Genomic DNA, 25,031 nt, shown 5'->3' with positions numbered 1-25,031 from the left:
TAGTTCAGTGGTGGCTTACATGCATTGTCAAGGCTGAACACAGGGCTACAGAAAAAAAACAAAAAGTAACTTAGGCCTGCTGTATGAATTTATTATGCCAATCAAACTTAGCCACAATGTCATTTATGAATTCTAACACAACATGACTAACAGGCACAATTGCCTAAGGCTCAACATACATAAAGATTTCTCCTCTTATGACTAAACTTCATGTTTCATAGGTTCATAGGTTGGTACTAGGCTATCAGCCCTAGGGCCTATACAAGCCTAGCCATAACAATTCCCTGGCTATTTCTTCCTACAATATTTGCTTCCCTGTAATTGTATGATCAATTGTATGATCAGACTACATGGGTCTGGTGTTGGTGTTTCTACAAAGTAATGTACTTCTCAATAGTCAATGTTAATGTATCTCGGAAAGCTAATTGTCATAACCACTTACATCCACTGATAAACAATTACCATTATGTTTCATTTAACAATGGTACTATGATCAACACCCAATGTATCAACACAACGAATAAGATCTGTATAGGTTTGGTTGATGCAGTATGCTGATTGTATCATGAAGGATGACTTTGCAGTCTCGGATTGTACCCTAATGTCCTTTTCTTACTATGAGGACATCTACCTGCGTTATATGTTGACCACTCTAGTGTGTAATCTTGTACTGTCTCTGTGGCAGAACCATGTGCTGGTTACCTTCAGGATACTTGCCATGCAGAATTTTGGAATGACTTCTCCTTTTTTCATTCCTGTTGTTCCACCACCCATTTGGACCCAGGCAGTCTTTATATTTATATGAGCATTTAGGTCCCTCATTATCAAACCAAGATATGGTGTCCTACTTTATTTAGTAGGCCCTACAATTGCTGCGTGAATGCACTCTTTCCCAAGTCATGTGACTTTTCTGTACTACCCTTCCACCTTGTTTCTCAGATATACAGAAGCATCCTCTTTACCATAGTGTCATCTACTGCCAAGCTGCATGATGTCAGTGAACCTATAGTCATTGTAGTAATTTATAGTTACGTTATGATGAGTGGATTTTGTTTTTTTTTATGTGTAGCTTTTGCTTAACAGAGGCATCCTAGGTAAGTCAGGCTAGAAAACTGGGATGCTGAGTTTCAAGGTGAGAGCACACTGGCCAATAGAAACATAGAGAAGGCGATGCAATCTCAACAAATAGTTATGGAGAGGTATCTTCCTTCATCTCATTTATTACTTGGGGGTTGGCATAATGGTTAAGGTTTTACTTCGCACACAAGAGGTACAGAGTTTGATTCTTATAAAGGGAAATTTGCTAGGCTTAAAATAGCCAACAAGGACAGCTAACCTAGGAACTCGTTTAGCAAAAATTGCCTGTTTTCTTCTGCTTATGACCCTCCTGTTTGCAGGAATCTGCATGTGATAAAACATTGTCATGTGGATGATGGGTCACAGTGATATGTTGAAGTCGGAAGAAATAGAATGGTCTCTTTGTGAAAACTTACAAAACTATCATGAAACACTATACTCTGGTGAAAGCTTACAAAACTAGCTTGAAATGTAACAGTTTGTTGAACGCTTACAAAGCCATCATGAAATATAATCTGTTTGGAGCGAAGATCCACCCATCATAACTCTACTCAGAGGTGATCTCTGCTTAACATACAATTTATTTATTTTATTTTATTTTACATTTGTTGACCGGGCTAGTCTAGCTGGACATGTATCCGTTTTCAGTAGAGGCATGGGGAGAAAAGCTCCAGTACAGGCAATAAACAATGATTTATCACATAAAGCATTAATATGAGTAAACAATACAAGGTAAAAAGGAAATCAATTTCAAACAAAAGAAATACTAAAAATAGGAGATAAACTTATAATACATACTACTGTATTAGACTTATAAAAAAAAAAAACACAACACAAGAGATGAAGTTACAGACAGATAAAAGGTTACTGGTAGAGCCTACTTCTCAGAGTAAGGGGAATGGTGAGGAAAATTAGGGGAATGAGGACATGATTTCAGTTGGGATTAGCACAAGGACACAGCCATTGTGTTTTAAGATGTTCTTTGATGTGTTTTTTGAAAAGAGAGGTAGAGTTTTGATTAGTTATTTCTTGAGGGAGATGATTCCAGTTTTTACCTATGGAATTTGAAAATAATGAATCCCCAGCTTTATTATATGATTTAGTTAGAGATACTAGGAGTTTATTAGCAGAACGGAGTGTGGCTAGGTTTTTATACGGTATAATCAGTTTTGTAAGGCTAGGGGTGACATCAGGGTAGTAAAGGGTCTTATGAATGATGAGTAGTTGTTGATAGAGTAAGTGGTTATTTAGCTCTAACCAATCTAGTTGTTTGAGGTTAAGACAATGGTGTGTTCTTAGAAGAGTAGCAGTAATGAATCTGGCTATGCTATTGTAGCAGATAGAGAGTTTGGTAATGTTATTTTTGGATAAGTTAGTATAGATAGGTGAGGCATAGAAGAGGGTGGAGATCAGGTGTGTCTGAGCAATGTTTTTTCTAGCTACAGGGGTAAGAAAGGGTTTAATTCTGTAGAGAGTCCCAATTTTTTTGTTGACAGCTTTAATAGTGGTGTTAATGTGTTCATCATAATTGAGACTGTTATCAATAGTTACACCTAGTAGTCGAGTGGTCTTATCAGGGTTAATACTGGTTGCATTGTTCGAGGAGATAGTAAAGAGAGGTGTGGGAGATTTATGAGTAGGAGTAAAGAGAAGAAGCTTAGTTTTTTGGGGGTTAAGGAGGAGGCAGTGTTGCATAAACCAATTTTCGACAGTTAGGAAGACTGTTTGGGTGAGGGACTGGAGGGAGGGAATATTTTTAGCAGTGCAGATTAACGTTGAGTCATCAGCATATTGAATGCAGGTGGCTTGTGGTATATTCAGATGTAGGTCATTGATAAACAAGGAAAAAAGAAGGGGACCTAGGATTGATCCTTGTGGAACACCAATATTTACTGGGAGTAAGGAAAATAGGTTGTTCTCCCAAAGGACTGCTTGTTGCCTGTTATGGAGATAGCTCCTAAACCACTGTAGCGAGTGTGGGCTGAGAGAATAAAGGTTTAGTTTGTCAAGAAGTATATTGTGGTTAACCATATCTAAGTCTTTTGAAAGATCTATGAAAAGTGCTGAGGAGAAACGATTATTGTTTCTATTATTATTTATGGAGTCAGAGAAGGAAAGGAGGGCAGTTGTAGTGCTGTGGAATGGTCTGAAACCATGTTGACAGTCGGCTAGAAGTTTGTTTTGAAGAAGGTAGTTAAGAATTTGTTTCTGAACACATCTTTCCATAATCTTGGCTAATGGGGAAAGTAAGGCAATAGGGTGAAAATTTGAGAGTTCAGTTGATGAGCCTCCTTTATGTAGGGGAATTATATGAGATATTTTCCATAAGGTGGGGATTGTTCCTTCAGTGATAGTCCTATTAATCAGTATGGATACTGGATAATTGATAGCTTTTGCAGCTATTTGTAGGTATTCATATGGGAGTTGGTCAGCAGATGGGGTGCAAGGTTTGAGTTTTTTAAGAAGCTTATAAATAAGAGATGTAGCAACGGGTTGAATCTGAAAGGTCTTAGACGAGGGTAGAGAGGTATTTGGTAAGGAAGCAGTAGATGTGGGTAATGAGTTAGCTAGGGATTGAATGGCTTCTGTAAAATACTTATTAAAGGCTTCAGGGATCTGAGTAGCATTGTTGAGATGAAAGCCTGAAGGGGTAGGAGTAGGTGAATGTCCTGGTTTAAGAAGTTTATTAACACTTGACCAGAATTTTTGAGGGGTTTTTGACTGCTTTGTTCAAGGTGAAGATAATATTCCTTTTTGTCTCTAACAGTATCTTTCTTGGTGGCATTTCTTAATTGTTTGAAGAGGAGGTGATCAGATGCACATTTACTAGCTCTCCATTTGGCCCAGATTTTATTTCTAAGGATCATTTTATCTTTTGTTTGTTTAGAAAGCCATGGAGCAGATTTGGATCTTATTCTAGTAGAGTGAAAAGGGGCATGATGATCAAGGATCTGAAGAAAGTTTGTATTAAAGTAGGTCACTGCTTTATTAAGTTCAAGGTGAGTTAGTGGTGACCAGTCGCATGCTTGCAATTCAGTAAGGAAGTTATCAGGGTTAAAGAACTTTTTTGAGCGGGATGTTCTTAGTTTATGAGTATCTGGAATATTCACTTTTTGTCTTATAACATATATAAGCATATGATCACTGATATTATCAGGAAGGGTTCCTGGGGTGTAACTGCTGGGGTGGTTATTAATAAGGATCCAGTCAAGAGTTGTTTCTTTTCTATTTTGTTTATGGATTCTAGTAGGAGTTGATATTAATTGAGAGAACCCATAGAGATTAATATGGTTAGTTGGGTGCTGGTTTGAACAGGTTATCCAGTCAATGTTAAAGTCACCAAGTATTATGGTTTCTTGGGGTTGTTGGTTGGAAAGTGAACTAAGTAAGTTTTCTAGAGTCTGAGTATTATTACCAGGGGGAAGATACATACAAATTAGATAGATTGATTTGTTATTGTTAATCTGGAGTTTGGTAGATAATGATTCAGCTTTAGGATCTATTAGTGAAAGTTCATTATGGAGGGTAAGTTGGAGATTAGATTTATAGATGATGGCTGTACCACCACCTTTCTTTGTTTTGCGGTCATATCTGAGTATGTTGTAGCCAGGAGGGGTTATTTCCTGGTCCTGAGTAGAGGGTTTTAACCATGTTTCTGTAAGACATAAAATGTCAAATGGGTGCAAGTCCAATAGTGCATGGAGGTGATGAACTTTGTTATTACAAGGCCATGTCAAACCCAGAGCTGTTGGACATGCTACACTTAAAGAAATCCCAATCCCTCAGAGCCACATGCTCCAGGGATCTAAACCTTGTCATCACAATAACAAAACATGCTGGAGGGATAGGTTCCTGACTCAGACTCCCCAGACTCTGGAATGGACTGCCCCTACATGTCAAGCAGAGTGCCTCTTTGGCCCCCTTCAAAAGGAACCTTGACGATTGGATGGGAGAAAGAAAATTCACCCCGGGGAACACGTCAGTCACCCTGCTAGACCAGGGTCCAGGGAATTGAATATTGTGGGAAGAAATTGCCAGGGAATTGTTATGGCTAGGCTTGTATAGGCCCTAGGGCTGATAGCCTAGTACCAACCTATGAACCTATAAATAGTTAGGGAATTGTTATGGCTAGGCTTGTTTAGGCCCTAGGGCTGATAGCCTAGTACTGACCTATGAACCTATAAACATCATACTGATGACCAAGCCCTGCTGCATCTCATTACTATTAGTTGCATCTAGAATATTTCTTCCCTGGTTCTGCAATGACTTATTTCCACTGTTTAAGGTATTATTGCACAATGCGTACTGGACCAAATTATTCTTATATCCCTTTTACTCATTTTAACATAGATATAGATCACTACTACATTTTTTGGGGGAGGTAGGGGTTGCTGGGACATAGGCTAATGCCAGCCAAGATTTGGGTGGGGAAGTGCCAGGCTGCCATCCAAGCCTGGACTGCTATGCTATAAGTGTTCTGACCTCAACTGTTGCACATTGTACAGATCATTTGAACATCAACATATCATTGCTATATTTCTTTGGACAGATTACAAAGGCACTTTACTTTCATGCTGTCTTAAAGTCTGAGGTGCCATGAATTAAAAATAAAGTTAGAATACTAAATCATTAACTCCAAAATTGCATTTCAATTTTAAAATGTATGGTTATAAAGAATACTAAAATATAAAATAAAATGTAAAGGTAAATGGTGAACAATCAATAATTCCCAAATGTGTGTATGTGTGTGTGTGTGTGTGTGTGTGTGTGTGTGTGTGTGTGTGTGTGTGTGTGTGTGTGTGTGTTACTTGGGGGGAAAAGACTGCCCAGGGATGTTGTGAGACCAGACGTCATAACACACTCCCTGGAGCTGGAGGACATTATTGCCCTTAAACAATGAGCATAGTGAAAAACATTTTTAAATTTATTGCATTATATTTTCCTTCATATTTTTGATGTAAAATATTTCTTTTGCCTAACACTTCCGACTTCCTGTAGTAGGATCATAGGAGGATACTATGCTAATGGCCCTGAGGCCCTTAAAAGCCTAGCCAAGAGTTTATCTCCACAAAGAAACCTCAGTTAGCATCTGTTGCCCCTGTCAATGAGGGACACAGGGAACCCCTGGGTTAAAATATGTGGTTTCTCATCCACTCATCAAGGTTGCATTTGAAAAGGGTCAGTGAGGTACTCTGACATGTATGGGAAGTGTATTCCACAGATGGAGCAGTGCCTGGGAGACAAACTTGTCTCTCCAGCAGGTTTTGTTGATGTCGCATATTTGACCTTTCAAGTGGGTAATGAGTGATGAGTTAGACTTACAGATATGGAGCATCTCTATTAGTGCAGGGTCCAAGATTGCCTTGGAGGTGAGACACATATCACCCCTGAGCAATATGTATGATACTGAATAGAGTGATAGTGATGCGAGCCTGTCTGCATAGGACAGGTGTTGGAGGCCATGGATTCTCTTTGTGAGGTATTTCAGTGGCGATTTCAGTTGGTGCAGATGTTTGGAGAGGTACATAAAAAATGTGGCATTATACTCAATTATTGGTCTAATGAGGGAGGAGTGTAGACAGATAATAACCTTCTTTTTTTTCTTGATGAAATCCCTTTACTTATGAGATGAACCAAATAAAAGGCTTTTCTGACCACTGCCACTACATGATGGTCATATATAGGATTTTTATAGGTTCATAGGTAGGTACTAGGCTATTGACCATAGGGCCTATATAAGCCTAGCCAAAGGTACCCTGGCTTTCGCCACCCAAGAAAATTATTTTCCTGTGCCACTGTTGAGCAAAGCCACAGAAGTGATCCCTGGGGTGAATTTCCTATCTCCCATCCAATCATCAAGATTTTTATAGGTTCATAGGTAGGTACTATGAGGTTTCCAACCTAAGTGCCCAGGTCTCTCACCACAAGTTGTATGCTTGGGGGTTACCGTTGATGTGCTAATCAGTAGGAGCTGTATTTTTGCCAAATGGTATGATGATACATTTTTTTTTGCATTTAGATTGACAGCTTGACTTTGGTACCAGTCATTAGTTCCTGTGAGACCCTCCTGCAGTATTAAACATAATCTGGGGAGTCAATGACAGCCCCACACTTACAGTCATCTGCAAACTTGGTCAGCCACAGGGCTTTTGCTTTTGCCTAGACCTTTGAGAAGTAGATTCCAAACAGTAGGGGTCCCAGGACAGATTCCTGGGAAACTCCACTAGTGACAGGTCTGCTATTGGAGGTGGTGGCACTTATTTTGACTTTGAGGGTCCTGTCGGTGAGCCAGTTGGCCACCCACCTGAAGAGATAGAGATTTACGCCAAGTTATATTAGCTTTTCGATGATGCCCAAGTGGGGGAGTGTGTTAAAGACCTTTTCCAAATCAAGGTAAGCTGTATGTACTGACTTTCCCTCATCCATGGCCTTGATGACAGTCTCAAAGAAGTCAACCAGGTTCAACAGGCAAGATCTGCCCTTGACGAATCCGAACTGGGTGGGGTTAAATGCCTGGAGATTGCCTCTGTCCTTGTTTAAGAGATCCATAATAATAAGCTCCATGGCTTTACATATCAGACAGGATCCGGAAATGCAGAGGTGACAGGTGGAAGCCATCTCTGGCAAAGCATCGAGGCCTGTCAACCATGTGATCCCAGGCAGACAGATACTGGATTCCCCCTTGGAATGACACCATAAACTAAGCCAATTGTTGAAGTCAATTATTTTTTGGTTGTATTGTAGTATTATTGGTGAAGGTAGGATGCTGCTTAGGGCTAGGGTCATATCTGACTGGGACACATACTCTGAGAGCTCAATTATGTCTCTCTTCATATAGTCCAGGGAAGTATGTCTCAAGTCATTCACATCAACATAGACAATGACAGAGTTGTACTTGAACATTTTGTGGAGAGACTTATGTGTGTGCTTGATGTGGCAGATTCTGTCACCAGGCAGACAACTCACCGTGACCTTCTCCTTGTCAGGCCTGGTGAGGGGGACATCGGTGTGTTTCACAATTGAGTCACCAGTAACTAGTATCTTTGGTTTATTGTTATGTCTTGTGGGCTGTGATGGTTTATTGTTTTTGCCTTAGGGGATGTGTTTCTGAAACACTGGTGTGTTGTCTGTTGTGTGTAATGTGTTTGGTGTTGTGTGTGGCGTGTTTATGAGTGTGGTTTGGAAGTCTCTGCTATTTAGGTAAGTTTTTATTGAGGACCTCTGTATAGATGTGTGTATGTTGTGCTTGGCTATGTGATGTGTGTGGTGTGGTGCTTGTGCTGGCAATCTCCTCTTTGTCAGGAGTACTGACTGTGGCATGAGAGATGTACATGCATTTCTCGCAAGTAGAAAAATTATATCCTAGGAGAAGAGGGCTGTCAGCATGTAATGTTTGTATTTTGACGGCGCAGTGGTGTAGCAGTAGCATTGTCACCTCACAGCAAGAGGTTCGCTGGTTCGATTCTCGGTTGGGGTGCCTTCTGCGTGGAGTCTGTATATCCTCCCTGCGTTTATGTGGGTTTCCTCCGGGTGCTCCGGTTTCCTCCCACGTTACAAAGACATGCATCTGGAGCATTTCTCCCAGGTCATCCACTGAAAAGTGGCTTTGTTCCAAGTCAGACTTTCCTGGTTAACAAATGTAAAATAAATAAATTAAATTTACGTCAAATATGTAAGCTATGTAAGTATCTTACAAACATACACATACATGCAAACAAAAATATGTGCACACAGACACACAACCATAACCACAGACAGATTCAGACAAATAAACAGGAAAACATCACACACACACACACACACACACACAGTCACATATGGAGTTACCAAGCAGTTACAGCTACTTGTGGAATGAATACACTTCATATGTCTCATTGTGAGCAAATTAATAAAAAGAATCATAGAATGAAAGGCATTACAATCCTCCTTCCAAATGCCTCTTTACTGTCATTAATTTTACCATATATTGTTGCAATGTGCCTCATGGAATGAGAAAACACCTGGTAAATCACTCACAATTAAAATCATTTAATAATTGTAGTGTTTTATGAATTATTGCAGCTGGACTACATGCTGAATTCTGTGCTCTGTCCTTAGCTCTTTCTCATTGATGCCTCATCTCTCTCTCTCTCTCTCTCTCTCCTTCTCTCTTACAAGAATGCACACAAACACAAACATGCATGCACACATTTAAATGCACACTCTTTTCTTCCCCTTTCTCTTACTTCCTTTTTTCAATATTTTATGCTCAGTAAACAGCAAGCCCTACACCTAAAAGTACCACATACTTCCCAACTAAACGCATTGGTCTGTAATCCTCCAGTCACCCTCCATACTACTGAAGACCCCAGTCACTCTCTAAACCTAAATTTCCAAACCTCCCTCACTAAACATAAATTCGCCAATCAAGCCCTAACACTAAGACACTTCCCGCTCCCAACTCTTCCCTAAATTCCCCCATCACTACCTAACCCTAAAACTCCCTTCTCACTCCCAAAGCCATGACTCTACCTCATGATACCTAATCCTAAAACTCCCTCCTTATTCTTAAACCACACCCTCATTCATTATTCCTAATGCCCCCCACCTCCCCACAGCCAATTGCCCAAAATAATGTCTCAATTCTAGTTGATAATGTTGATAATTAAGGCTGAAAAACACATATGCATTCCTCATTACATAATGACAGATGTCAGCATCTCCTTACATGTACTGTGGCTAACTGAGACAGAAAAAACATCCAGATCAGATGACAGTATTTATCTATTACATACAGCATAGCAAGTTACAAAAAGCAAGATGTATATTAGAACAGGAAAAATGAAACAAGGAGCTGCTTATATAACACACTGTGACTGGGCAAATAGTGCAGAAGATGTATTTAACTACAGTTAATGCAGTCTCATAAACTATAATACATATTCTGAGACACAAACCCTATCAACATCGTGGTAAGGAACTGTCTGCTGAAGGAATAGCACTCAAGAAAATTAATTTTTATGGCACCCCCCCCATACAAAAATATATATCCCTTTCTGTCTGTCTATCTATCTAGCTATCTATCTATTTATCTATCTATATCAATCTATCCCTCTATCTCTCTAGGAATAAGGACTGTATAGGTACAAAACAACAAACATAATATAAAGCACAACCTCATTTCAATCCCTACCAAATTAAAAAATATACAAAAAAGTAATGCTTACATTTTCATCATAGTTTATTTATGTTTGTTTTCCAGGGAAGAGCTGTGATCTCCATTGATCAGTTTCACACACACCTCAGGAGGAAGATGTGGTTAAGGGATTTGCTCAGTCACACAGTTAGTCAATGTTAAGGGAATCAAACCTTGTACTTCTGTAACACAGGTAATAGCTCTGTAATCCCCTAAGTCAACTGCCAGACATTTAAAAACTTTACATATTAATCTTCAACAAAAAAGTAGGATTTGACCCTGTTTTCTGCACTTGTATGCTCTGTATTTCACTGAACTGTTTCATTTTAGACTGTTTTTGTTGCTGCAACTGATTTATTCTGCACTTGTAGTTTTTGCTTCATCTGCCTTAAATAGCATAGGCTAGATTCAGTATTGCTGAATCAAAACTGTTTGGTATGACTTGTGTGTAGCTCAGGACTCATCTGAGTTGGACATTGCTGGAATAAAGGGTCTGTGAGGGGCTTTCCTATTGGTAGATTGTGTTAAAACTGTTTAAATTTGCTTGTATTTAAGCACTGCATTTGCATGAGTTTGAGTTCAGTTTGGCATAGCTGGTCAGAGTTTGGAGCTCTTAGGCAGAAATATGAAGTGCAATTAAGAGAATCCAAGGCATCCACTGAAATCTGCAAAACATAAGTAGAATTTAAGCCTGTTTTTGCACTTGTGTACTCTATTTTACTGAGCTGTTGCTTCATTTTATACTGTTTTTGCTGCTGCGACTGATTTGTTCTGCACTTCATCTGCCTTAAATAGTATAGGCTAGAGTCACACTTGCTGAATCTAGACTATTTGGTATCACTTGTGTGTAGGCCAGGACCCATCTGAGTTGGGCATTGCTGGAATAAAGGGTCTGTGAGGTGCTTTTCCATTGGCAGATTGTGTTAGAGCTGTTTAAATTTTCTTGTGTTTAAGAACCATGTTTGTGCATAGCTGTGCATTATGCAACCGGGGATAGCACTGCCTTGTATATATGCAAAGGTCTAAAAAGACAGATTTTCCCTAGATATATGCTAGGGAACCCTGCTACACTTCCCTGCTTCTCAGTATGCAAAGCAGTTACACACTGCTGCCTAGACAGCAACTCAGCTGTGCATTTGGAGGCATTGATGCAGGTTTCTACCCTAATCTCCCATAGATTAGATGACTTTATTAGTACTACTGCAGAACATGGTCCATCTAGCCCACCCCCCAACACGTTATTACAGAATACACCTGAGATAATGGACAAGTAGTTTCCCACCGTTTCTCCAGCCAGCCTGATTGACATGGCCGTCCTGAGGCAATGTAACAATTGCCTCATGTATACTGACAACAAATTACTCCTAAAACATACAAATACAATATGTAAGAGATGTATCTATAGTATGAATTTGGAATCAATGCTCTGTCTCTCACAGAGCAACAAACCATATATCAAACAGGTTGTTTGCACAACCACTTCACCTTTTCCACAATCCAAGCGCACAACACATAAACCCATATACATGGAGGTACTCACTAGAAGAATACCAAAAGATCCGAGACCTCCCAAATGCAAACCTACTACACACAATACAGACCCAACAGAATCCACTACACATAAAACCACATCCATTAGTGTCTCACCCAATAAGTCCTTAAGGCAAAACACCTCAAAACCAAATGTCTTGGTCATAGGTGACTCCATAGCGAGACACATAGATGCCCCCCTCACCAGGCTGGACAAGGAGAAGGTCAAGGACTACCTGTTAGGTGCCAGGATCCACCAAATCACATACACATTGAAATCACTTGACAAAAAGTACTATTATGACTCTGTCATAATCCATGTTGTATGGATGTACCTCACTGGACTATATGAAGAGACATGACTGAGCTCTCAGACTATGTGTCCCAGGCAGTTATGTCCCTAGCCCTAAGCAGCATTCTACCTTCACTCAGTATGATGCCTGAATACAAACAAAAAATGATTGACTTCAACAATTGGCTTCGCTTCTGGTGTCAATCCAGGGGGATCCAGTATCTGTCAGGCTGGGATGATATGGTCAACAGACTATGCTGCTTTGCCAGAGACGAACTTAACTTGTCATCTCTTGGCTTTCAGTTTCTGGCAAAGGTAGTTGCCTCCCCAGCAGTGCCTTTTTAGGCAATGTCACAACAACAAAATTAGTCACATAAAAACATTTTCTAGAGCAAACTCAAGGTTATGCTGCTTAATGCTGGGAGCTTAAATCAGAAACTGCACTCACTGGAAGCACTCCTTACTTTGGAAGATGCTGATGCATGCGCAGTCAGAGAGACATGGTTCAAGGGCATAGAGAATACCCCAGCCATGCAAGGCTACAATGCCATCCACATATTCAGACCTCAAAATGAACATGAAAGAACCAAAAGCGGAGGTATACCCCTCTTCATTAAAAGCAAATACACCTCAAGACTGGTTAAACAGCATGACTTCCTAGAGTTACTCCAAGTCCAACTAACTGTAGGAAAGACCCCCCTCAATATCAGTGTTGTAGATCAGAGCATGTGATATACCTTTAAGAAGCATTCTAGTCATTGGACACATGCATACAAGTACTAAGCAAGTGCATGCACTAGTGCCATTTTGAGTGAGCAGCCAAAGTGAGAGCATGCATGTGTGTCGTTATCAGTCAGTTAGTTCATTCGTTTAAGTTTAATATTCCTGCCATCCATCCTGATGTGTCTGTGTGTAATAAACTACTTAAACAAATGCCAAACCTCTTCATCTTATTCATATGTACAAGATGAGCGACATGGTGTCAAAATAGGTTCCAGAGTCAAAACTATGAGCCAACTGGTTAGAAATGGAGGAATATACAAGGGTGGACCATCCCTATTGCTCAAATGACTCACAAACAGATCAGAAAGGAATTTCCAGGTACTAAAACTCGCTTAAATGACTTTTTTTACAATGAATATGAAACAAAGCACTCAGAACACTCAAAACAAATTTCTAATTAAACGAAATGTCTGAAACTCTGACATGTTGATAAAAATATTCAAAATAATAACAAAAACATTTGAAACAATGTCCGAATCTCATAAAATTTATAAAAAAGGGAAAATAACTGTATTTGTTTGCAATGTATTACTTTTTGCATTAACTAAAGTTATTCGAAGTATCTGAAGTGTGCAAAGTATTGGCAAGTGTGTGCAGTGGTTTACATTTAATATGTCAATGGAAGTTTCGTTGACCACAGGTTATCAAAAGATGGTTGTCCGACCCATGTTGCCGATCCTTCCCTTGTGCGAGTTCTGTTTCAGTGAATGCTCAGTGCATTGGCAAAGATGAGGTCAGTCATTTAATTAGAGATTGTGGTGTATATTGGGGATCAGGAAATTTACTCTTCTCCCCACTATAGTGCAATCCTGGAGTTGGAATATATATTTTACAGGGTGTGTGGGGGGTGCAGCCCCCACGGGGGGGTGGAGGGGGCTTTTCCCCTGCAAAATCATCACGTTACATCTTGTGCAGTGTAGGACTGCATTCTACTAATGGCAAGCAAGGTCGAATTCACAAATGGAGGTGTGTTTGTGACATTTTGACCTTCTCAACATTACCTGTTCACCTTTTAGTCAACATTTTAGGTAGTTCTTTCTTGTGAGTGTCGACTATATGAAAGTAAACTGTGTGCAGTATTACAGTGCAGTTATTTTGCAAAGTACAGTAATTTCAAAGAATATTTCGCAAAGTATAGTCTTTCAAAGAGTTTACTGTACATTTGAATATTATTGCCAGTCCTGCTGTGTGTGCATGTTCCTATATAATTACAAGAGTGAAGAATGCATTGTGTTTAAACATAATTTGTTGGCATGGCAGAAGCATTTCGCAGACCCACACCACTTGTGTTTGATAACAATATTGTAGAAAATTGGAGAGTGTTTGAGCAGGAATATATTTTCATACAGTCTGCTTGTAATGACAAAGATGCAGGTACAAAGGCATTGATTATGTTTAATTTAGCTGGTTCAGAAGCTATTGAAAGAGAGCATTAATTTGTGTATGCACCTGCTGTGTTTGCATTGGAGGGGGGAGACCACCATATTGTGATACCGGCTGAAACATGGGAAGACCTTGAGTGCTTAAAATGCAAATTTAGAGAAGTGTGTAACTCCCAAACAAATGTTACAATGGAAAGACACTTATTTTCACAAGAGATCAAAAGCCTGGTAAAACTTTTGCAGCATATATAATGGACTTGAGAAATAAGGCTACAGCATGCAGATTTGGTGACTTGAGGATGAGTTAAGACAGAAGTGTGTGGTATTAATAATGACACAGTGAAAAATATTTTTCTTCATGACAGTGATTTAACATTAAACAAGGCCATTGAGGTTTGTCTGATATACAAGCTTACAGAAAAGCACACAAATATAATTACAAATGAGAAAGCATAACCGTACAGAGCTAATGTAGATTGTATGCAGCACGACGTTAAGAGATAAAGGCCTAAGGGTGGCTCAATTTCAGCAAAACCCAGAGCAGCTTCAGTAAGGCCCAGTGTGCACACAGCAAAGCACAGGAGTGAATGAGCGAAACTTGTATCCAGCCTCATAGTCAACTGTCAAAACTGAGGAGGTAACCATGAGCCCAAACAAGAAAACTGCTTAGCGTTTGGTCAGCAGTGCCATTCTTGTAATAAGTGGAATAATTTCAAATGGTTTTGTAAATCAAACAAGGCACATTATTTTATTAAAAGAGATTATTCAGAGAGGCAAGTTGATCAATTAGAAAGCTGCAGCCCTACTTTTTTATATTGATAGTGTGTCTGTGCTTGGTGAAATAGTCAATGCAGTAGATTTTTGGGCAAAGAATGGAATCTTTTGTACTGTTTGAATTAATGGGAGTCCCATAGACCGAGGGTTGCCACCTTTCCCAGATTGCCTGGATGTCTCCCAGATTTTTATAGCTTCTTCCATCTCCCGGAAGTAATTCCAAAAACTCTGAAATGTCCAGGAATAATAACATTACATTGTCACTTAAATGGAACTCAAGCAACCAGCATTCACTCACACACGATCGCACTCACTCTCTCCCGATCTCTCTCTCTGTCTCGTGCACACACAAACACACACACACATTGACTCCATTCATACCTGCATCCTCATTCATACCTGCATTCACTCACACATTGCTCTCATCATCTGTCACACGCACACACCCACTTACACATTCATTCATACATTGCTGTCTCTCTCTCTCTCTCTCTCTCTCTCTCACAAAGCCACAAACTCACTTAGTCACTTATGCATTAATTCACACATTGCACCCACTCTCCCGATCTCTCTCACACACACACACACACACACACACACACACACACACACACACACACACACACACACACACACACACACACACACACACACACACACACACACTCACACACACACACACACACGCGCACACACACACACACACACACACCACACAGTCACTTCCTCATTTATACCTGTATTCATTCACACATTGCACTCAGTCTTCCAATCTTAGAGACACACACACACACACACACACACACACACACACACACACACACACACACACACACACACACACACACACAGTCACATATGGACATACCAAGGAGTTACAGCTACTTGTGGAATGAATACACTTAATATGTCTCATTGAGAACAAATTAATAAAAAGAATCATGGAATGAAAGGCATTACAATCCTCCTTCTAAATGCCTCTTTACTGTCATTAATTTTACCATATATTGTTGCAATGTGCCTCATGGAATGAAAAAAAACACCTGGTAAATCACTCACAATTAAAATCATTTAATAATTGTAGTGTTTTATGAATTATTGCAGCTGGACTACATGCTGAATTCTGTGCTCTGTCCTTAGCTCTTTCTCACGGATGTCTCATCTCTCTCTCTCTCCCTCTCTCTTTCCAGTATGCACACAAACACAAACATGCATGCACACATTTAAATGAGCACTCTTTTCTTCCCCTTTCTCTTACTTCCTTTTTTCAATATATTATGCTCAGTAAACAGCAAGCCCTACACCTAAAAGTACTACATACTTCCCAACTAAATACATTGGTCTGTAATCCTCCAGTCACCCTCCATACTACTGAAGACCCCAGTCACTCTCTAAACCTAAATTTTCAAACTTTCCTCACCAAACATAAATTTGCCAATCAAGCCCTAACACTAAGGCAAATCCTGATGTGTATGTGTGTAATAAACTACTTAAACAAACACCAAGCCTCTTCATCTTATTCATATGTACAAGATGAGCGACATGGTGTCAAAATAGGTTCCAGAGTCAAAACTATGAGCCAACTGGTTAGAGATGGAGGAATATACAAGGGTGCAGGGGTGTAGCTAGGATTTTCAAATTTGTACTGACAGCTCTCAAACTGCTACCCCCCTCCCCAGCCAAGCTACGGCCATTCTCGTAATTCACGGTTCGCTCTTTTAGTGTCAATGAAGAGACATTCACTGTAATGCCTCTTCAGTAATATAATATAAATTCACTCAAACTCGGTTCCTTGAATTGAAAATTAACCTGAAATGTCAGTTCTTTGAAAAATGCAGCATGGTAGTTGGGGTAGAGACTTTATGCTTTTGTTTTCTGTAACTAAGGTACAGGCTTTGAGCTTGAGTAAATTACTAACAACCTGCTACCACTAACTAGGATGTTTCATTCACACACACACCCCTACCTACCTCTTAGTGCAAGAAATATGGACAAAGCCTAAAATAAACAGGGACAGATATTAAATAATGTTCGTGAACTTAGAAAGTTGCTAGAATAACAGGATTTGTGCTAGTATGAATTTTTCTAAAAGACATGAAGTCTGAAGCTCAAATGTCTGTCATTATTTAGCAACTTCAGCCTTCAATGATTTCTAGAAAATCACAAAATATATGAGGAACAGACAAAAACTATGGGGCAAAAATCTGGACATTCTGCAAAATGTGGACAGTTGAGAGGTATGCTACCTGCCACACACACACACACACACACACACACACACACACACACACACACACACACACACACAAAACACCTCTCAACCTCTTACAGCAACAAACTCATAAATAAAACTGAGGCAAAGGCCCAAAAATAAGGACATTTTTTTAAAATATTGCTCTTATAAACTTAGAAAGATAATAGAATAGTAGTAGGTCTTGCATCAGTACGAATTTTCTGAAAGGTATGAAATCTGAAACTGAAATGTCTGCATTATTTTCTAACTTCAGTCTTTAACAATTTGCCACTAATTTGTCAGAAAACTGCAATTTTATGAAAAACGGACCAAAATGTGATGCAAAAATATAAAATTGCCAGACAATACAGCTGGGAACCTGTCAAAGGAGGGACACCATTTTAATATGAGCACAGTTAACTTAGAGCAGCTGACAAAATTAGAGAATCTACATGCATTTCTGAAATAAATGTAATGTATAACTCTGATCATTACAGTTATTTATAAAAGTAAAGTAAACCCTCTATGTTTTCTTCCAAAATTGCTATTTTGTGGAGGGATCATTAGGGAAGAGCAACATTTTGAGCCAAAATCAGGGACAGTTGAGGTTTGGCTATGCCTAATTCTATAAAGCAATTTATTTGCATGTACCTCTCAACCTGTTAATGCAATAAATCTGGACAAGGCCAAATATATTGAGGGAACATATAAACAGTACTAAAAATTGCTCTTGTATAAACTGGGACAGTTGATAGAACAGGTCTTATTTTAGCATGCATTTTTCTGAAGGTTATAAAGTCTGAAACTAGTGTATCATTATTTAGTGACTTAATTCCTAAATCATTTGCCAGAAAACCACAAATTGAGGAACAAACCAAAAATAAGCAAAAAATCTATTCATTCTTTGAAAATCTGGACAGTTGGGAGGTATAGTTCAGCTGGGGCTGTCTAAGTTTGTCGCCCTTTCCCCTCACAAAACCATGGTCGAATGGAGCCTCCCCCTGCAGCCATTCCAATGATCCATTACTTTGCTATTTCACTCCATTTATCATAAACACTAATGTGCATACTGATTTACTTCTATGATGATTTGAACTTCATTTGAAAGTTTTATTTTGCATTTTACAGCACAAACACTAAGACATCTGCTAAACAAACTTGGCATTAAAACTTCTCTGTCCTTGAAACTCACATTCGTTGAAACAACATTAAAACCCACATTCAAAGAAAAATACATTTTACCCGTGGCAGATAAAAATTAATTCTGGGCTGCTTTTAAATCATAGGCCCCTTGCATATGAAACATACATGCGCTCTTTGATACACCTTCCTATTGCTTTGAACATTTTTCCAGTAAACAATGAAACAAAACTGCCCAATTCAGAACATTTCCATCATAAAAGTCTAGTCAAACTTTTACAGTCCACCATTATCAGTAAATAATATGCACAATCTCTGAAGTAGTAAAAAGTCATCTAAATAATTCCACGTTAAATAAATCTAACTAATGAAGAGGTTGCTGCTAGCAATCACCTTTATATTTCATGACTTCACCGAAAAATAAAAAGTGTCTGATGCCCCTGAGGAATAAATTGCCTAAATTACATTAATAATAAACTAGTAATATTGCAATAGGAAATGGATGGCAAACTGATAACAGGCTCATAGTTAGTGTCTTAACTTTCAGTACAGCAGCATTCACCCCTTATGGGAGTAGAACCAACAACCTTCTGCATTAAAAGCAAGTACACAACATTTTGTGCTACTAGCAACATGAGCCAACTTAACATAATCAGCACTAAACTTCTCTTCCCCTGCAGCTCTCAGCTCCTTGTAAAATCTACGCAATACTCAACTACATCTCAACTTCGCAGCACAAGAAGTCTGGAAAAAGCCAAATTTATTGGGGTGGGTCAAAAGGGCAAAAAACAGGAACACATTAAACATTGTTTGTATAATCTTGGAAAGCTGCTAGAATAAAATGCTGTGTTACCATCATACATTTTACTGCCAAGGTCACTGTGCAAAATAGTCAGAACAACATACCACTATGCCAAATCACCTGCTTTGTGAAAGAGAGGAAGACTGAAACTTAAATGGCTATCATTTAATGAATTCAGTTCTCACCATAGCTGTCAACCTCTTAGCACAAAACACCTGGACAAACCCAGTAATGAGGGAATACAGCCCTCAAACATATTCAGTGAATTCAGTTCTTGCTATAGCTGTCAACCTTAGCACAAAAAACCTGGACAAAACCAATAACAGGGTATTACAGTCCCAAAAATAAGGACAAATTTCAAATAGTCATAAACTTAAACAAATTGCTATAAAAAGGTTGTGTTAGTATATATTTATTGCTAGAATAAAACATTGTTTTACTATGTCACAAACACAGGGATAAGATGCAGACTCCACACAGAAGGCACCCCAGCCAAGAATCAAACCAGAAAACCTATAGCTGTGAGGCAACAATACTGCCACTGCACCATCAAATATGTAAGGAAGTAAACATTCAGAAACCTGAAGTCTGAAATTTAAACGCCTGTCAATTTGTTAATCAGGACAGTCTGACTTGGAACAAAAAAAAAAAAAACAATTCTCAGCAGAGGTCCAGGAAAAAATTATGCAGACATGTCTTTGTAACATGGGAGGACACAAAAGCAAACCCACACAAACACAGGGAGAAGATACAGATCCCCCCACACACACAAAGAAGGCACCCCAGCCAAGAACCAAACCCAAGAACCTACAGCTATAAGACATCAATGCTATGTTGCTACCACTGCACCATCAAATTTCAAGCATTGCAATATTTAAAAACCACAGATATGATACAGATATTGATCAGATCAAATATGAGGCAAAAATCTGCAATTTCTTTACAAATGGTGGTGGGTAGGGAATTCAGGTCTTTAACACCTGCATACAAGGTACAGGGTTCAAGCCTGAGGTATTCCCTACCACACCACCATGACTAATCACCAGTACATCCCACCTGAGGCATTTTCACACACACACACACACACACACACACACACACACACACACACACACACACACACACACACACACACACACACACACACACACACACACACACACACACACACCTCTCATCGTCTGACACACACACACACACACACTGCTCTCATCGTCTGACACACACACACACACTGCTCTCATCGTCTGACACACACACACACACACACACTGCTCTCCTCGTCTGACACACACACACACTGCTCTCCTCGTCTGACACACACGCACACTGCTCTCATCGTCTGACACACACACACTGCTCTCATCGTCTGACACACACACACACTGCTCTCATCGTCTGACACACACACACACTGCTCTCATTGTCTGACACACACTGCTCTCATCGTCTGACACACACACACACTGCTCTCATCGTCTGACACACACACACTGCTCTCATCGTCTGTCACACACACACTGCTCTCATCGTCTGACACACACACACTGCTCTCCTCGTCTGACACACACACACACACACTGCTCTCCTCGTCTGACACACACACACACTGCTCTCATCGTCTGACACACACACACTGCTCTCATCGTCTGACACACACTGCTCTCATCGTCTGACACACACACACACTGCTCTCATCGTCTGACACACACACTGCTCTCATCATCTGTCACACACACACACTGCTCTCATCGTCTGACACACACACACTGCTCTCATCGTCTGACACGCACACACACACACACACACACACACTGCTCTCATCGTCTGACACACACACACTGCTCTCATCGTCTGACACACACACACACTGCTCTCATCGTCTGACACACACACTGCTCTCTTCGTCTGTCACACACACACACTGCTCTCATCGTCTGACACACACACACTGCTCTCATCGTCTGACACACACACACACACACTGCTCTCATCGTCTGACACACACACTGCTCTCATCATCTGTCACACACACACACTGCTCTCATCGTCTGTCACACACACACACTGCTCTCATCGTCTGACACACACACTGCTCTCATCATCTGTCACACACACACACTGCTCTCATCGTCTGTCACACACACATTGACTCCTTCATTCATACGTGCATTCACTCACACATTGCTCTCGTCTGTCACACACACACACACACTGCTCTCATTGTCTGTCACACACACATTGACTCCTTCATTCATACCTGCATTCACTCACACATTGCTCTCATCATCTGTCACACACACATTGACTCCTTCATTCATACCTGCATTCACTCACACATTGCTCTCATCGTCTGTCACACGCAGGCACCCACTTACACATTCCTTCATACATTGCTGTCTCTCTCACACTCACAAACTCACTTATGCATTAATTCACACATTGCACTCACTCTCCTGATCTCTCTCTCTCTCACACACACACACACACTCTCTCTCTCTCTCTCTCTCTCTCGCACACTCACAAAGCCACAAACCCACTTATGCATTAATTCACACATTGCACACACTCTCCTGATCTCTCTCACACACACACAGTCACATATGGACTTACCAAGCAGTTACAGCTACTTGTGGAATTAATACACTTCATATGTCTCATTGTGAGCAAATTAATAAAAAGAATCATAGAATGAAAGGCATTACAATCCTCCATCCAAATGCCTCTTTACTGTCATTAATTTACCATATATTGTTGCAATGTGCCTCATGGAATGAAAAAAACACCTGGTAAATCACTCACAATTAAAATCATTTAATAATTATAGTGTTTTATGAATTATTGCAGCTGGACTACATGCTGAATTCTGTGCTCTGTCCTTAGCTCTTTCTCATTGATGCCTCATCTCTCTCTGCCCCTCTCTCTCTCCTTCTCTCTTACAAGTATGCACACAAACACAAACATGCATGCACACATTTAAATGCACACTCTTTTCTTCCCCTTTCTCTTACTTCCTTTTTTCAATATTTTATGCTCAGTAAACAGCAAGCCCTACACCTAAAAGTACCACATACTTCCCAACTAAACGCATTGGTCTGTAATCCTCTAGTCACCCTCCATACTACTGAAGACCCCAGTCACTCTCTAAAACTAAATTTCCAAACCTCCCTCACTAAACATAAATTCGCCAATCAAGCCCTAACACTAAGACACTTCCCGCTCCCAACCCTTCCCTAAATTGCCAGATCACTACCTAACCCTAAAACTCTCTTCTCACTCCCAAAGCCACAACTCTACCTCATGATAACTAATCCTAAAACTCCCTCCTTATTCTTAAACCACACCCTCATTTATTATTCCTAATGCCCCCCACCTCCCCACAGCCAATTGCCCAAAATAATGTCTCAATTCTAGTTGATAATGTTGATAATTAAGGCTGAAAAACACATATGCATTCCTCATTACATAATGACAGATGTCAGCATCTCCTTACATGTACTGTGGCTAACTGAGGCAGAAACAACATCCAGATCAGATGACAGTATTTATCTATTACATACAGCATAGCAAGTTACAAAAAGCAAGATATATATTAGAACAGAAAAAATGAAATAGGGCGCTGCTAATATAACACACTGTGACTGGGCAAATAGTGCAGAAGATGTATTTAACTACAGTTAATGCAGTCTCATAAACTATAATACATATTCTGAGACACAAACCCTATCAACATCATGGTAAGAAACTGTGTGCTGAAGGAATAGGACTCAAGAAAATTAATTTTCAGGGCACCCCCCCCCCATACAAAAATATATATCCCTATCTGTCTGTATATCTATGTATATCAATCTATCCCTCTATCTCTCTAGGAATAAGGACTGTATAGGTACAAAACAATGAACATAATATAACCTCATTTCAATCCCTACCAAATTAATAAATATACAAAAAAGTAATACTTACATTTTATAGGTTCATAGGTTTATACTAGGCTAACTGCCCTAGGGCATTTATAAGCCTAGCCCAAAGTTATGTGGCTTACGCCGCCCCTTATGTTAGAAATACTGTGCCCATTAGTTTGTTGTGCCTCTGTCTAGTAGTGACACAGAGATGATTCCCGGGGTAAACCTATGATCTCCCATCCACCGGTCAAGATTTCTCTTGAACAGAGCCAGCGAGGTGCTCTGCCTCACATGGACCGGGATTTTATTCCACAGCATGGGGAGTCTCTGGGTGATAAATCTATCCCTCCAGCACGTCCTATTTATATCCGTGCTAAGGTTTAAGTCTCTTGCTCTAGTGGTTTTGGTGGATTTGGATTTTTTGAGGTGGAGCATGTCCATTAATTCCGGGTTGGTCATGGCCTTGTATGTCAGGCACAGGTCACCTCTGAGCAGACGGTATGCAACTGAATAGAGTTGGAGTTTCTTCAGTCTGGCAGCATATGACAGGTTTTGGAGTCCCTTTATCCTTTTGGTGAGGAACTTTTGGGGTCTCTCCAATTTCTGCAGGTGTCGGGTGAGATACACCTCGAATGGGGCATTGTACTCGATCATTGGTCTGATAAGTGAAGAGTACAGGGGAACAATGACCTCACTTGATCTGGATGTGAATCCTTTCATGATCAGGTGGGCAGTGTAGAAGGTCTTTCCCACTTTAGCAACGTGAGCGTCAAACGAGAGGCCACTGTCAACCTGGGTCCCCAGGTCCCTGATACCCTCTTCTGTGCTTAGTGGGTTGCCACCTATATGGTAGCTTGGGGTTACCTTGTTTTTCCCGAAGGGTATGACTATACACTTTTTTGCGTTTAACTTCAGGCCATGGCTCTGGCACCAGCTATCAGTTTCCGTGAGACCCCTCTGAAGGATGTCTGTGTCCGATGTACTATCCACTATGGCACCCAGTTTGCAGTCATCCGCAAACTTTGTCAGCCATAGTCCTCCTATGTTTGCCTGTACTACTGAGAAGTAGATGCCGAACAATAGGGGGCCAAGGACTCAGCCCTGTGGGACTCCACTTGTAACCGGCATGGAGTCTGACATGGCTCCAGCAAATCTAACCCTGTGGGTTCTGTCCTTTAGCCAGTTTGCAACCCATCTTGTGACATATGGGTTTACATTTAAGCTGGTAAGTTTCTCTATAATACCCGAGTGGGGTATTGTGTCGAAAGCTTTTGCAAGGTCAAGGTAGGCTGTATGGACTGCCTTTCCCTCATCAATGGCCTTGGTGACTGTTTCGAAGAAGTCAACCAAGTTCAAAAGGCAAGATCTGCCCTTGACAAAGCCAAACTGGGTTGGGTCCAAGGTCTGCAAGTCCCCTATGTCCTTGTTTATGAGTTCCATTATGATCCTCTCCATAGCTTTGCAGACCAGGCTTGTTAAGCTTATGGGGCAGTAATTACCATTGTCCGTAGAGACACCACCTTTGTGGAGTGGGACCACAGTTGCCATACGCCACTCCTTGGGCACATATCCTGTGGTGAGGCTAAGATTAAACAGCTGCCTTATGTGCGGGTTTAGTTCTTCATTGAGTTCATGTAGCACACAGCCGGGGACCCCATCCGGTCCCATTGATGCTGTGTTTTTAGCTTTAGAGAGAGCAGCTTTCACCTGCGCATTTGCGATGTCTGGGAGGCTACTCTCAGTTGGGATAGTTATCTCTTCTTTTGGGGGGGAGAGGGGGGTGAAGTTTGCGCTGAACCTGTCTGCCAGTATGTTGGAATGTCTGTGGGTTCAGTGATTTTTGTATCATTTTCGACTAATTCTGAGCATATCTGGGAGTTTCCACCCAGGTTTCTGACATAGCTGAAGAAGGCCTTATGATTGTCTTTTGAATCTATGGCA

The sequence above is a fragment of the Protopterus annectens genome, chromosome 1.part1 (assembly GCF_019279795.1).
Source record: "Protopterus annectens isolate FY-2018-M chromosome 1.part1, PAN1.0, whole genome shotgun sequence".
Taxonomy (NCBI): Eukaryota; Metazoa; Chordata; order Ceratodontiformes; family Protopteridae; genus Protopterus; species Protopterus annectens.
Note: the sequence above shows the minus strand (reverse complement) of the source record.